General features: G+C 53.3%; 1 protein-coding gene across 4 annotated transcripts in view; it reads right to left on the bottom strand.

The window, feature by feature from the left end:
* Positions 1-15,025, bottom strand: part of Slc9a8 (solute carrier family 9 member A8) — a 67,397-nt gene that overhangs the window by 22,699 nt on the left and 29,673 nt on the right. The gene's annotated exons all lie outside the window — the stretch shown is intronic.

Raw genomic sequence — 15,025 nt, 5'->3', positions numbered from 1 at the left:
ACCCTGTATGGTATCTCTGATGCTAAAGCCTGAAAGGTTCTTGGAGCCCCCACCATGGCCTTTGGTATCCACAGTGTTAGCAACTTTCCCAATAAACTACTTATCGCCCTAGTGATCCATCTCAGTGTCCCTCATGAACACACTCCATCTCAAATCTCCCTGTGCAGCTCAGCATTCTGTGTTTCTGGCTGGAACACACAAATCTGCTGCCTGCTTACTAGAGCAGGGAGCAGAGTTCCAGAGAATAACTGGCTGTCATAGCCAAGGACCAGCAGGTGGCTTGGGATCATGATGTGGGATTCCCCTCTGTATGCTGTGAATATGTTTTATTACCATTGGTTAATAAAGAAGCTGTTGTGGGCCTATTACAGTGCAGAATAGAGCAAGGCAGGAATTCTAACCAGAGATTGAGGAAAAAAGAAAGTGGAGTTGGAGAGATGCCATGTAGCCACTGAAGCAGACTGATCTCAGGAACCTTACCGGTAAACCTTGAGCCTCGTAGTAAAATATAAAATAATGAAAATGGGTTAATTTAAGATATAAGAGCTAGCTAGCGATATGATTAAGCGATTAGCCAAGCAGTGTTGTAGTTAATATAGTTTCTGTGTGATTATTTCAGGTGTGGGCAGTCGGGAAACAAACAAACATTCCTCTGCCTACAGGAATACCAAAGAAATTAAAGCAGACTGACACCCTCAGGGTATAAGATGGGGTTTCCTTCCCAGAAACTGACAAAAGGAAAAACTGTGATAACAGCAAATTAAAGCTAGAAAGGAGCTACTAGGAGGTTGAGGTAGAAAGATCAGGAGTTCAAGACCAGCTTGTGTCAGGAGACTGTCTCAAAAAAACAAAAACAAACAAACAAAAACCCCAAACAACCAAGTAAATAAATAAAGCTAAAAACAACCCAGGAGTTAAAGAAGAACCAGAAGGGCTTTGCTTTCTGGCAACACTGAAAGGAGGCCCTGCATTGGCGTACGTAGGTGAGGGGCCTGAGCACTTTGGAAAGAACTGTTGTTCACAAGCACCCCCTTGGAACCAGGAGGGACAGCAGCTGGGCTTTGGAAGTTCAGAGGCCAATGAAAAGGGGACAAGCCTTCTATCTCCATTCTTCCTGCTTCTGTCTGAAAATGCTCACTGGCCTGGAGCAGAAGACACCCTTTCTGGAATCCTCCATGGCATTCCTGCCTCTGCCCCTCTCTTGCGTGCCACTTCTCTTTGGCCCACCATGGACCAAGTAAGTCACATCCAACTAAAATCTAAACCACATAGGCAGAAGGTAGACAACCTTTAGAGCATTTGCTGTCCAGAGAATCTGACTGTAACGGAGATGGCCCTGACAATAAAAAGGAAGTTGCCCATTCTAGATATACATAATCCAGAGCCACCTGCAGGAACTAATGTGGGTGGCCGTTGAAGCCACTCTTCCAGTAAGATGTGTAATGATGACAACCTTTTCCATTTGTTTTAAAAATATCTCTTCAACTTGGCAGTTGTGCAACAGAGGCCTGAGAAAACTGTTATTTTCCTACTGACAGACTTGTTTTCAAAGAAATCAGAGGCAAAGCATTTGAGTTCTGCTCCTAACCATAGAAACAGCTCATGCCATCACCTACAAGCAGGCAATTCCTTACCATATCACTTAGTGTGTGCACCAGGAGATGGGATGTGGGCAAAGACCTAAGAAGCTTTTAGAAAAGAATCTATTTTGGACACAGGGTCCCATGTAGCCCAGGCTAGCCTCAAATTCCTTATGTAGTAGAGGATAACCTTTAACTTTTGGTCCTCTGGCATCTATTTCCCAAATTCTGGAATTATAGGTATGTGCTGCCACGCACGTTGTATGTGCTGCACTGAACGAACCCAGGGTTTTGTACATGTTGGGTAAGCACTGTACCAACTAAGTTAAACTTTTAGGAAATATCTTAGAGAATGAAACCAGCTCTAAAGACCATATGCATGGTGCTCACCATTTCTATCAAGAGGGTGTGAGAAGGCAGTGAGAGGACAGTGAGAGGACAGTGAGGACAGTGAGAGGAGAGTGAGAGGACAGTGAGAGGACAGTGAGAGGACAGTGAGGACAGTGAGAGGACAGTGAGGACAGTGAGAGGACAGTGAGAGGACAGTGAGGACAGTGAGGACAGTGAGAGGACAGTGAGAGGACAGTGAGAGGACAGTGAGAGGACAGTGAGAGGACAGTGAGAGGACAGTGAGAGGACAGTGAGAGGACAGTGAGAGGACAGTGAGAGGACAGTGAGAGGGCAGTGAGAGGACAGTGAGGACAGTGAGGACAGTGAGAGGACAGTGAGAGGACAGTGAGGACAGTGAGAGGACAGTGAGAGGACAGTGAGAGGACAGTGAGGACAGTGAGAGGACAGTGAGAGGACAGTGATAGGACAGTGAGAGGACAGTGAGAGGACAGTGAGAGGACAGAGAGGACAGTGAGAGGACAGTGAGAGGACAGTGAGAGGACAGTGAGAGGACAGTGAGAGGGCAGTGAGAGGACAGTGAGGACAGTGAGGACAGTGAGAGGACAGTGAGAGGACAGTGAGGACAGTGAGAGGACAGTGAGAGGACAGTGAGAGGACAGTGAGGACAGTGAGAGGACAGTGAGAGGACAGTGAGAGGACAGTGAGAGGACAGTGAGAGGACAGTGAGAGGACAGTGAGGACAGTGAGAGGACAGTGAGAGGACAGTGAGGACAGTGAGAGGACAGTGAGGACAGTGAGAGGACAGTGAGGACAGTGAGAGGACAGTGAGAGGACAGTGAGAGGACAGTGAGGACAGTGAGAGGACAGTGAGAGGACAGTGAGGACAGTGAGAGGACAGTGAGGACAGTGAGAGGACAGTGAGGACAGTGAGGACAGTGAGAGGACAGTGAGGACAGTGAGAGGACAGTGAGAGGACAGTGAGAGGACAGTGAGGACAGTGAGAGGACAGTGAGAGGACAGTGAGGACAGTGAGAGGACAGTGAGAGGACAGTGAGGACAGTGAGAGGACAGTGAGGACAGTGAGAGGACAGTGAGAGGACAGTGAGGACAGTGAGAGGACAGTGAGAGGATAGTGAGAGGACAGTGAGATGACAGTGAGGACAGTGAGGACAGTGAGAGGACAGTGAGGACAGTGAGAGGACAGTGAGGACAGTGAGGACAGTGAGAGGACAGTGAGAGGACAGTGAGGACAGTGAGAGGACAGTGAGGACAGTGAGAGGACAGTGAGGACAGTGAGGACAGTGAGAGGACAGTGAGAGGACAGTGAGGACAGTGAGAGGACAGTGAGAGGACAGTGAGGACAGTGAGGACAGTGAGAGGACAGTGAGAGGACAGTGAGATGACAGTGAGGACAGTGAGAGGACAGTGAGGACAGTGAGAGGACAGTGAGGACAGTGAGGACAGTGAGAGGACAGTGAGGACAGTGAGAGGACAGTGAGGACAGTGAGGACAGTGAGAGGACAGTGAGAGGACAGTGAGGACAGTGAGAGGACAGTGAGGACAGTGAGGACAGTGAGAGGACAGTGAGAGGACAGTGAGGACAGTGAGAGGACAGTGAGAGGACAGTGAGGACAGTGAGATCAGTGAGAGGACAGTGAGAGGACAGTGAGATGACAGTGAGGACAGTGAGAGGACAGTGAGGACAGTGAGAGGACAGTGAGGACAGTGAGGACAGTGAGAGGACAGTGAGGACAGTGAGAGGACAGTGAGGACAGTGAGGACAGTGAGAGGACAGTGAGAGGACAGTGAGGACAGTGAGAGGACAGTGAGGACAGTGAGGACAGTGAGAGGACAGTGAGAGGACAGTGAGGACAGTGAGAGGACAGTGAGAGGACAGTGAGGACAGTGAGAGGACAGTGAGAGGACAGTGAGATGACAGTGAGGACAGTGAGAGGACAGTGAGAGGACAGTGAGAGGACAGTGAGAGGACAGTGAGAGGACAGTGAGAGGACAGTGAGGACAGTGAGAGGACAGTGAGAGGACAGTGAGGACAGTGAGAGGACAGTGAGAGGAGAGTGAGGACAGTGAGGACAGTGAGATGACAGTGAGGACAGTGAGAGGACAGTGAGAGGACAGTGAGAGGACAGTGAGAGGACAGTGAGGACAGTGAGAGGACAGTGAGAGGACAGTGAGGACAGTGAGAGGACAGTGAGAGGAGAGTGAGGACAGTGAGGACAGTGAGAGGACAGTGAGAGGACAGTGAGAGGACAGTGAGAGGACAGTGAGAGGACAGTGAGAGGACAGTGAGAGGACAGTGAGAGGAGAGTGAGGACAGTGAGGACAGTGAGAGGACAGTGAGAGGACAGTGAGAGGACAGTGAGAGGACAGTGAGAGGACAGTGAGAGGAGAGTGAGGACAGTGAGGACAGTGAGAGGACAGTGAGAGGACAGTGAGAGGACAGTGAGAGGACAGTGAGAGGACAGTGAGGACAGTGAGAAGACAGTGAGGACAGTGAGAGGACAGTGAGAGGAGAGTGAGGACAGTGAGGACAGTGAGGACAGTGAGAGGACAGTGAGAGGACAGTGAGAGGACAGTGAGAGGGCAGTGAGAGGACAGTGAGAGGACAGTGAGAGGACAGTGAGGAGACAGTGAGGACAGTGAGAGGACAGTGAGAGGAGAGTGAGGACAGTGAGGACAGTGAGGACAGTGAGAGGACAGTGAGAGGACAGTGAGAGGAGAGTGAGGACAGTGAGGACAGTGAGGACAGTGAGAGGACAGTGAGAGGACAGTGAGGAGACAGTGAGGACAGTGAGAGGACAGTGAGAGGAGAGTGAGGACAGTGAGGACAGTGAGGACAGTGAGAGGACAGTGAGGAGACAGTGAGGACAGTGAGAGGACAGTGAGAGGAGAGTGAGGACAGTGAGGACAGTGAGGACAGTGAGAGGACAGTGAGAGGACAGTGAGAGGACAGTGAGAGGGCAGTGAGAGGGCAGTGAGAGGACAGTGAGAGGACAGTGAGAGGACAGTGAGGACAGTGAGAGGACAGTGAGAGGACAGTGAGAGGACAGTGAGAGGACAGTGAGGACAGTGAGAGGACAGTGAGGACAGTGAGAGGACAGTGAGGACAGTGAGGACAGTGAGAGGACAGTGAGGACAGTGAGGACAGTGAGAGGACAGTGAGAGGACAGTGAGAGGGCAGTGAGAGGACAGTGAGAGGACAGTGAGAGGACAGTGAGGACAGTGAGAGGACAGTGAGAGGACAGTGAGAGGACAGTGAGAGGACAGTGAGGACAGTGAGAGGACAGTGAGGACAGTGAGAGGACAGTGAGGACAGTGAGGACAGTGAGAGGACAGTGAGGACAGTGAGGACAGTGAGAGGACAGTGAGAGGACAGTGAGAGGACAGTGAGAGGACAGTGAGAGGACAGTGAGGACAGTGAGGACAGTGAGGACAGTGAGAGGAGAGTGAGAGGACAGTGAGAGGACAGTGAGAGGACAGTGAGAGGACAGTGAGATGACAGTGAGGACAGTGAGAGGACAGAGAGGACAGTGAGAGGACAGTGAGAGGACAGTGAGGACAGTGAGAGGACAGTGAGAGGACAGTGAGAGGACAGTGAGGACAGTGAGAGGACAGTGAGGACAGTGAGAGGACAGTGAGGACAGTGAGAGGACAGTGAGAGGACAGTGAGAGGACAGTGAGGACAGTGAGAGGACAGTGAGGACAGTGAGAGGACAGTGAGAGGACAGTGAGAGGACAGTGAGAGGACAGTGAGATGACAGTGAGGACAGTGAGAGGACAGTGAGAGGACAGTGAGAGGACAGTGAGAGGACAGTGAGAGGACAGTGAGGACAGTGAGAGGACAGTGAGAGGACAGTGAGATGACAGTGAGGACAGTGAGAGGAGAGTGAGAGGACAGTGAGGACAGTGAGAGGACAGTGAGGACAGTGAGAGGACAGTGAGAGGACAGTGAGGACAGTGAGAGGACAGTGAGAGGACAGTGAGGACAGTGAGGACAGTGAGGACAGTGAGAGGACAGTGAGGACAGTGAGAGGACAGTGAGAGGACAGTGAGAGGACAGTGAGAGGACAGTGAGATGACAGTGAGGACAGTGAGAGGACAGTGAGAGGACAGTGAGAGGACAGTGAGAGGACAGTGAGAGGACAGTGAGAGGACAGTGAGAGGACAGTGAGGACAGTGAGAGGACAGTGAGAGGACAGTGAGAGGACAGTGAGATGACAGTGAGGACAGTGAGAGGACAGTGAGGACAGTGAGAGGACAGTGAGAGGACAGTGAGAGGACAGTGAGAGGACAGTGAGGACAGTGAGGACAGTGAGAGGAGAGTGAGAGGACAGTAAGAGGACAGTGAGAGGACAGTGAGAGGACAGTGAGAGGACAGTGAGAGGACAGTGAGAGGACAGTGAGGACAGTGAGAGGAGAGTGAGAGGACAGTGAGAGGACAGTGAGAGGACAGTGAGGACAGTGAGAGGACAGTGAGAGGACAGTGAGAGGACAGTGAGAGGACAGTGAGAGGACAGTGAGAGGACAGTGAGGACAGTGAGGACAGTGAGAGGACAGTGAGGACAGTGAGGACAGTGAGAGGAGAGTGAGAGGACAGTGAGGACAGTGAGGACAGTGAGGACAGTGAGAGGAGTGTGAGAGGACAGTAAGAGGACAGTGAGAGGACAGTGAGGACAGTGAGAGGAGAGTGAGAGGACAGTGAGAGGACAGTGAGAGGACAGTGAGGACAGTGAGAGGACAGTGAGAGGACAGTGAGAGGACAGTGAGAGGACAGTGAGAGGACAGTGAGAGGACAGTGAGAGGACAGTGAGAGGACAGTGAGGACAGTGAGGACAGTGAGAGGAGAGTGAGAGGACAGTAAGAGGACAGTGAGAGGACAGTGAGGACAGTGAGAGGAGAGTGAGAGGACAGTGAGAGGACAGTGAGAGGACAGTGATGACAGTGAGAGGACAGTGAGAGGACAGTGAGAGGACAGTGATGACAGTGAGAGGACAGTGAGAGGACAGTGAGAGGACAGTGAGAGGACAGTGAGAGGACAGTGAGAGGACAGTGAGGACAGTGAGGACAGTGAGAGGACAGTGAGAGGACAGTGAGGACAGTGAGAGGAGAGTGAGAGGACAGTGAGAGGACAGTGAGAGGACAGTGAGGACAGTGAGAGGACAGTGAGAGGGCAGTGAGAGGGCAGTGAGAGGACAGTGAGAGGACAGTGAGGACAGTGAGGACAGTGAGAGGACAGTGAGAGGGCAGTGAGAGGGCAGTGAGAGGACAGTGAGGACAGTGAGAGGACAGTGAGAGGACAGTGAGAGGACAGTGAGGACAGTGAGAGGACAGTGAGGACAGTGAGAGGACAGTGAGGACAGTGAGAGGACAGTGAGGACAGTGAGAGGACAGTGAGGACAGTGAGAGGACAGTGAGGACAGTGAGAGGACAGTGAGGACAGTGAGGACAGTGAGAGGGCAGTGAGAGGACAGTGAGAGGACAGTGAGGACAGTGAGGACAGTGAGAGGACAGTGAGAGGGCAGTGAGAGGACAGTGAGAGGACAGTGAGAGGACAGTGAGAGGACAGTGAGGACAGTGAGGACAGTGAGGACAGTGAGAGGAGAGTGAGAGGAGAGTGAGAGGAGAGTGAGAGGACAGTGAGAGGACAGTGAGATGACAGTGAGGACAGTGAGAGGACAGTGAGAGGACAGTGAGAGGACAGTGAGGACAGTGAGAGGACAGTGAGAAGACAGTGAGGACAGTGAGGACAGTGAGAGGACAGTGAGAGGACAGTGAGAGGACAGTGAGAGGACAGTGAGAGGAGAGTGAGAGGACAGTGAGAGGAGAGTGAGAGGACAGTGAGAGGACAGTGAGAGGACAGTGAGAGGACAGTGAGAGGACAGTGAGAGGAGAGTGAGAGGACAGTGAGAGGACAGTGAGAGGACAGTGAGGACAGTGAGGACAGTGAGAGGACAGTGAGAGGACAGTGAGAGGACAGTGAGAGGAGAGTGAGAGGACAGTGAGAGGACAGTGAGAGGACAGTGAGAGGACAGTGAGAGGAGAGTGAGAGGACAGTGAGAGGACAGTGAGAGGACAGTGAGAGGACAGTGAGAGGACAGTGAGAGGAGAGTGAGAGGACAGTGAGAGGACAGTGAGAGGACAGTGAGGACAGTGAGGACAGTGAGGACAGTGAGAGGACAGTGAGAGGAGAGTGAGAGAACAGTGAGAGGACAGTGAGAGGAGAGTGAGAGGACAGTGAGAGGACAGTGAGAGGACAGTGAGAGGACAGTGAGGACAGTGAGAGGACAGTGAGGACAGTGAGAGGACAGTGAGGACAGTGAGAGGACAGTGAGAGGACAGTGAGAGGACAGTGAGAGGACAGTGAGGACAGTGAGAGGGCAGTGAGAGGACAGTGAGAGGACAGTGAGGACAGTGAGAGGACAGTGAGAGGACAGTGAGATGACAGTGAGGACAGTGAGAGGACAGTGAGAGGACAGTGAGTGGACAGTGAGGACAGTGAGAGGACAGTGAGAGGACAGTGAGAGGACAGTGAGAGGACAGTGAGAGGACAGTGAGGACAGTGAGAGGACAGTGAGAGGACAGTGAGAGGACAGTGAGAGGACAGTGAGAGGACAGTGAGAGGACAGTGAGGACAGTGAGAGGGCAGTGAGAGGACAGTGAGAGGACAGTGAGGACAGTGAGAGGACAGTGAGGACAGTGAGAGGACAGTGAGAGGACAGTGAGGACAGTGAGAGGGCAGTGAGAGGACAGTGAGAGGACAGTGAGGACAGTGAGAGGGCAGTGAGAGGACAGTGAGAGGACAGTGAGGACAGTGAGAGGACAGTGAGAGGACAGTGAGAGGACAGTGAGATGACAGTGAGGACAGTGAGAGGACAGTGAGGACAGTGAGGACAGTGAGGACAGTGAGAGGACAGTGAGGACAGTGAGAGGACAGTGAGGACAGTGAGGACAGTGAGAGGACAGTGAGAGGACAGTGAGGACAGTGAGGACAGTGAGGACAGTGAGAGGACAGAGAGGACAGTGAGAGGACAGTGAGGACAGTGAGAGGACAGTGAGAGGACAGTGAGAGGACAGTGAGAGGACAGTGAGGACAGTGAGAGGACAGTGAGGACAGTGAGAGGACAGTGAGGACAGTGAGGACAGTGAGGACAGTGAGAGGACAGTGAGAGGACAGTGAGGACAGTGAGGACAGTGAGAGGACAGTGAGGACAGTGAGAGGGCAGTGAGAGGACAGTGAGAGGACAGTGAGGACAGTGAGAGGACAGTGAGGACAGTGAGAGGACAGTGAGAGGACAGTGAGAGGACAGTGAGATGACAGTGAGGACAGTGAGAGGACAGTGAGAGGACAGTGAGGACAGTGATGACAGTGAGGACAGTGAGAGGACAGTGAGGACAGTGAGAGGACAGTGAGATGACAGTGAGGACAGTGAGAGGACAGTGAGAGGAGAGTGAGAGGACAGTGAGAGGACAGTGAGAGGACAGTGAGAGGAGAGTGAGAGGACAGTGAGAGGAGAGTGAGAGGACAGTGAGAGGACAGTGAGAGGACAGTGAGAGGACAGTGAGAGGACAGTGAGAGGAGAGTGAGATGACAGTGAGGACAGTGAGAGGACAGTGAGGACAGTGAGAGGACAGTGAGGACAGTGAGGACAGTGAGAGGACAGTGAGGACAGTGAGAGGACAGTGAGGACAGTGAGAGGACAGTGAGGACAGTGAGGACAGTGAGAGGACAGTGAGAGGACAGTGAGAGGACAGTGAGGACAGTGAGAGGACAGTGAGAGGACAGTGAGGACAGTGAGAGGACAGTGAGGACAGTGAGAGGACAGTGAGGACAGTGAGAGGACAGTGAGGACAGTGAGAGGACAGTGAGAGGACAGTGAGATGACAGTGAGGACAGTGAGAGGACAGTGAGAGGACAGTGAGGACAGTGAGAGGACAGTGAGAGGACAGTGAGGACAGTGAGGACAGTGAGAGGACAGTGAGGACAGTGAGAGGACAGTGAGAGGACAGTGAGAGGACAGTGAGGACAGTGAGAGGACAGTGAGAGGACAGTGAGGACAGTGAGAGGACAGTGAGGACAGTGAGAGGACAGTGAGAGGACAGTGAGATGACAGTGAGGACAGTGAGAGGACAGTGAGGACAGTGAGAGGACAGTGAGAGGACAGTGAGGACAGTGAGAGGACAGTGAGGACAGTGAGAGGACAGTGAGGACAGTGAGGACAGTGAGAGGACAGTGAGGACAGTGAGAGGACAGTGAGAGGACAGTGAGAGGACAGTGAGGACAGTGAGAGGACAGTGAGAGGACAGTGAGAGGACAGTGAGGACAGTGAGAGGACAGTGAGAGGACAGTGAGGACAGTGAGAGGACAGTGAGGACAGTGAGAGGACAGTGAGGACAGTGAGAGGAGAGTGAGGACAGTGAGAGGACAGTGAGGACAGTGAGAGGACAGTGAGGACAGTGAGAGGACAGTGAGAGGACAGTGAGATGACAGTGAGGACAGTGAGGACAGTGAGGACAGTGAGAGGACAGTGAGAGGACAGTGAGAGGACAGTGAGATGACAGTGAGGACAGTGAGAGGACAGTGAGGACAGTGAGGACAGTGAGAGGACAGTGAGAGGACAGTGAGAAGACAGTGAGAGGACAGTGAGGACAGTGAGGACAGTGAGGACAGTGAGAGGACAGTGAGAGGACAGTGAGGACAGTGAGAGGACAGTGAGGACAGTGAGAGGACAGTGAGAGGACAGTGAGGACAGTGAGGACAGTGAGAGGACAGTGAGAGGACAGTGAGAGGACAGTGAGAGGACAGTGTGATGACAGTGAGGACAGTGAGAGGACAGTGAGAGGACAGTGAGGACAGTGAGAGGACAGTGAGAGGACAGTGAGGACAGTGAGAGGACAGTGAGAGGACAGTGAGGACAGTGAGAGGACAGTGAGGACAGTGAGAGGACAGTGAGATGACAGTGAGGACAGTGAGAGGACAGTGAGAGGACAGTGAGGACAGTGAGAGGACAGTGAGGACAGTGAGAGGACAGTGAGGACAGTGAGGACAGTGAGGACAGTGAGAGGACAGTGAGGGGACAGTGAGAGGACAGTGAGAGGACAGTGAGGACAGTGAGGACAGTGAGGACAGTGAGAGGACAGTGAGAGGACAGTGAGGACAGTGAGGACAGTGAGGACAGTGAGGACAGTGAGAGGACAGTGAGAGGACAGTGAGGACAGTGAGAGGACAGTGAGAGGACAGTGAGGACAGTGAGAGGACAGTGAGAGGACAGTGAGGACAGTGAGAGGACAGTGAGGACAGTGAGAGGACAGTGAGATGACAGTGAGGACAGTGAGAGGACAGTGAGAGGACAGTGAGGACAGTGAGAGGACAGTGAGGACAATGAGAGGACAGTGAGAGGACAGTGAGAGGACAGTGAGGACAGTGAGAGGACAGTGAGAGGACAGTGAGAGGACAGTGAGAGGACAGTGAGAGGACAGTGAGGACAGTGAGAGGACAGTGAGGACAGTGAGGACAGTGAGAGGACAGTGAGAGGACAGTGAGAGGACAGTGAGAGGACAGTGAGAGGACAGTGAGAGGACAGTGAGGACAGTGAGAGGACAGTGAGAGGACAGTGAGAGGACAGTGAGGACAGTGAGAGGACAGTGAGAGGACAGTGAGATGACAGTGAGAGGACAGTGAGAGGACAGTGAGGACAGTGAGAGGACAGTGAGAGGACAGTGAGGACAGTGAGAGGACAGTGAGGACAGTGAGAGGACAGTGAGGACAGTGAGGACAGTGAGAGGACAGTGAGAGGACAGTGAGGACAGTGAGAGGACAGTGAGGACAGTGAGAGGACAGTGAGGACAGTGAGGACAGTGAGAGGACAGTGAGGACAGTGAGAGGACAGTGAGGACAGTGAGGACAGTGAGGACAGTGAGAGGACAGTGAGGACAGTGAGAGGACAGTGAGAGGACAGTGAGGACAGTGAGGACAGTGAGAGGACAGTGAGAGGACAGTGAGGACAGTGAGAGGACAGTGAGGACAGTGAGGACAGTGAGAGGACAGTGAGGACAGTGAGAGGACAGTGAGGACAGTGAGGACAGTGAGGACAGTGAGGACAGTGAGAGGACAGTGAGAGGACAGTGAGGACAGTGAGGACAGTGAGAGGACAGTGAGAGGACAGTGAGGACAGTGAGAGGACAGTGAGGACAGTGAGAGGACAGTGAGGACAGTGAGGACAGTGAGAGGACAGTGAGGACAGTGAGAGGACAGTGAGGACAGTGAGGACAGTGAGGACAGTGAGAGGACAGTGAGGACAGTGAGAGGACAGTGAGGACAGTGAGGACAGTGAGAGGACAGTGAGAGGACAGTGAGGACAGTGAGGACAGTGAGGACAGTGAGGACAGTGAGGACAGTGAGAGGACAGTGAGGACAGTGAGAGGACAGTGAGGACAGTGAGGACAGTGAGGACAGTGAGAGGACAGTGAGGACAGTGAGGACAGTGAGAGGACAGTGAGGACAGTGAGAACAGTGAGAGGACAGTGAGGACAGTGAGGACAGTGAGAGGACAGTGAGAGGACAGTGAGGACAGTGAGGACAGTGAGAGGACAGTGAGAGGACAGTGAGAGGACAGTGAGAGGACAGTGAGAGGACAGTGAGGACAGTTTGAGGACAGTGAGGACAGTGAGAGGACAGTGAGGACAGTGAGAGGACAGTGAGGACAGTGAGAGGACAGTGAGAGGACAGTGAGAGGACAGTGAGGACAGTGAGAGGACAGTGAGAGGACAGTGAGAGGACAGTGAGAGGACAGTGAGGACAGTGAGAGGACAGTGAGAGGACAGTGAGGACAGTGAGAGGACAGTGAGGACAGTGAGAGGACAGTGAGGACAGTGAGAGGACAGTGAGAGGACAGTGAGAGGACAGTGAGAGGACAGTGAGAGGAGAGTGAGGACAGTGAGAGGACAGTGAGGACAGTGAGAGGACAGTGAGAGGACAGTGAGAGGACAGTGAGAGGACAGTGAGGACAGTGAGAGGACAGTGAGGACAGTGAGAGGACAGTGAGGACAGTGAGAGGACAGTGAGAGGACAGTGAGAGGACAGTGAGATGACAGTGAGAGGACAGTGAGAGGACAGTGAGAGGACAGTGAGAGGACAGTGAGGACAGTGAGAGGACAGTGAGGACAGTGAGAGGACAGTGAGAGGACAGTGAGAGGACAGTGAGAGGACAGTGAGAGGACAGTGAGAGGACAGTGAGAGGACAGTGAGAGGAGAGTGAGAGGACAGTGAGAGGAGAGTGAGAGGACAGTGAGAGGACAGTGAGGACAGTGAGAGGACAGTGAGAGGACAGTGAGAGGACAGTGAGAGGACAGTGAGGACAGTGAGGACAGTGAGAGGACAGTGAGAGGACAGTGAGAGGACAGTGAGAGGACAGTGAGGACAGTGAGAGGACAGTGAGGACAGTGAGGACAGTGAGAGGACAGTGAGAGGACAGTGAGAGGACAGTGAGAGGACAGTGAGAGGACAGTGAGAGGACAGTGAGGACAGTGAGAGGACAGTGAGAGGACAGTGAGAGGACAGTGAGGACAGTGAGAGGACAGTGAGAGGACAGTGAGATGACAGTGAGAGGACAGTGAGAGGACAGTGAGGACAGTGAGAGGACAGTGAGAGGACAGTGAGGACAGTGAGAGGACAGTGAGGACAGTGAGAGGACAGTGAGGACAGTGAGGACAGTGAGAGGACAGTGAGAGGACAGTGAGGACAGTGAGAGGACAGTGAGGACAGTGAGAGGACAGTGAGAGGACAGTGAGGACAGTGAGGACAGTGAGAGGACAGTGAGAGGACAGTGAGGACAGTGAGGACAGTGAGGACAGTGAGAGGACAGTGAGGACAGTGAGAGGACAGTGAGGACAGTGAGGACAGTGAGGACAGTGAGAGGACAGTGAGGACAGTGAGAGGACAGTGAGAGGACAGTGAGGACAGTGAGGACAGTGAGAGGACAGTGAGAGGACAGTGAGGACAGTGAGAGGACAGTGAGGACAGTGAGGACAGTGAGAGGACAGTGAGGACAGTGAGAGGACAGTGAGGACAGTGAGGACAGTGAGGACAGTGAGGACAGTGAGAGGACAGTGAGAGGACAGTGAGGACAGTGAGAGGACAGTGAGGACAGTGAGAGGACAGTGAGAGGACAGTGAGGACAGTGAGAGGACAGTGAGGACAGTGAGAGGACAGTGAGAGGACAGTGAGGACAGTGAGAGGACAGTGAGGACAGTGAGAGGACAGTGAGGACAGTGAGGACAGTGAGAGGACAGTGAGGACAGTGAGAGGACAGTGAGGACAGTGAGAGGACAGTGAGAGGACAGTGAGGACAGTGAGAGGACAGTGAGGACAGTGAGAGGACAGTGAGAGGACAGTGAGGACAGTGAGAGGACAGTGAGGACAGTGAGAGGACAGTGAGAGGACAGTGAGGACAGTGAGAGGACAGTGAGGACAGTGAGAGGACAGTGAGAGGACAGTGAGGACAGTGAGAGGACAGTGAGGACAGTGAGAGGACAGTGAGGACAGTGAGGACAGTGAGAGGACAGTGAGGACAGTGAGAGGACAGTGAGGACAGTGAGGACAGTGAGGACAGTGAGGACAGTGAGAGGACAGTGAGGACAGTGAGAGGACAGTGAGGACAGTGAGGACAGTGAGAGGACAGTGAGGACAGTGAGGACAGTGAGGACAGTGAGGACAGTGAGGACAGTGAGAGGACAGTGAGGACAGTGAGAGGACAGTGAGGACAGTGAGGACAGTGAGGACAGTGAGAGGACAGTGAGGACAGTGAGGACAGTGAGAGGACAGTGAGGACAGTGAGAACAGTGAGAGGACAGTGAGGACAGTGAGGACAGTGAGAGGACAGTGAGAGGACAGTGAGGACAGTGAGGACAGTGAGAGGACAGTGAGAGGACAGTGAGAGGACAGTGAGAGGACAGTGAGAGGACAGTGAGGACAGTGAGAGGACAGTGAGGACAGTGAGAGGACAGTGAGGACAGTGAGAGGACAGTGAGGACAGTGAGAGGACAGTGAGAGGACAGTGAGAGGACAGTGAGGACAGTGA

The sequence above is a fragment of the Microtus pennsylvanicus genome, chromosome 2, assembly GCF_037038515.1.
Source record: "Microtus pennsylvanicus isolate mMicPen1 chromosome 2, mMicPen1.hap1, whole genome shotgun sequence".
In the NCBI taxonomy this organism is placed as follows: domain Eukaryota; kingdom Metazoa; phylum Chordata; class Mammalia; order Rodentia; family Cricetidae; genus Microtus; species Microtus pennsylvanicus.
This window is presented reverse-complemented; position numbering and strand designations above follow the sequence as displayed.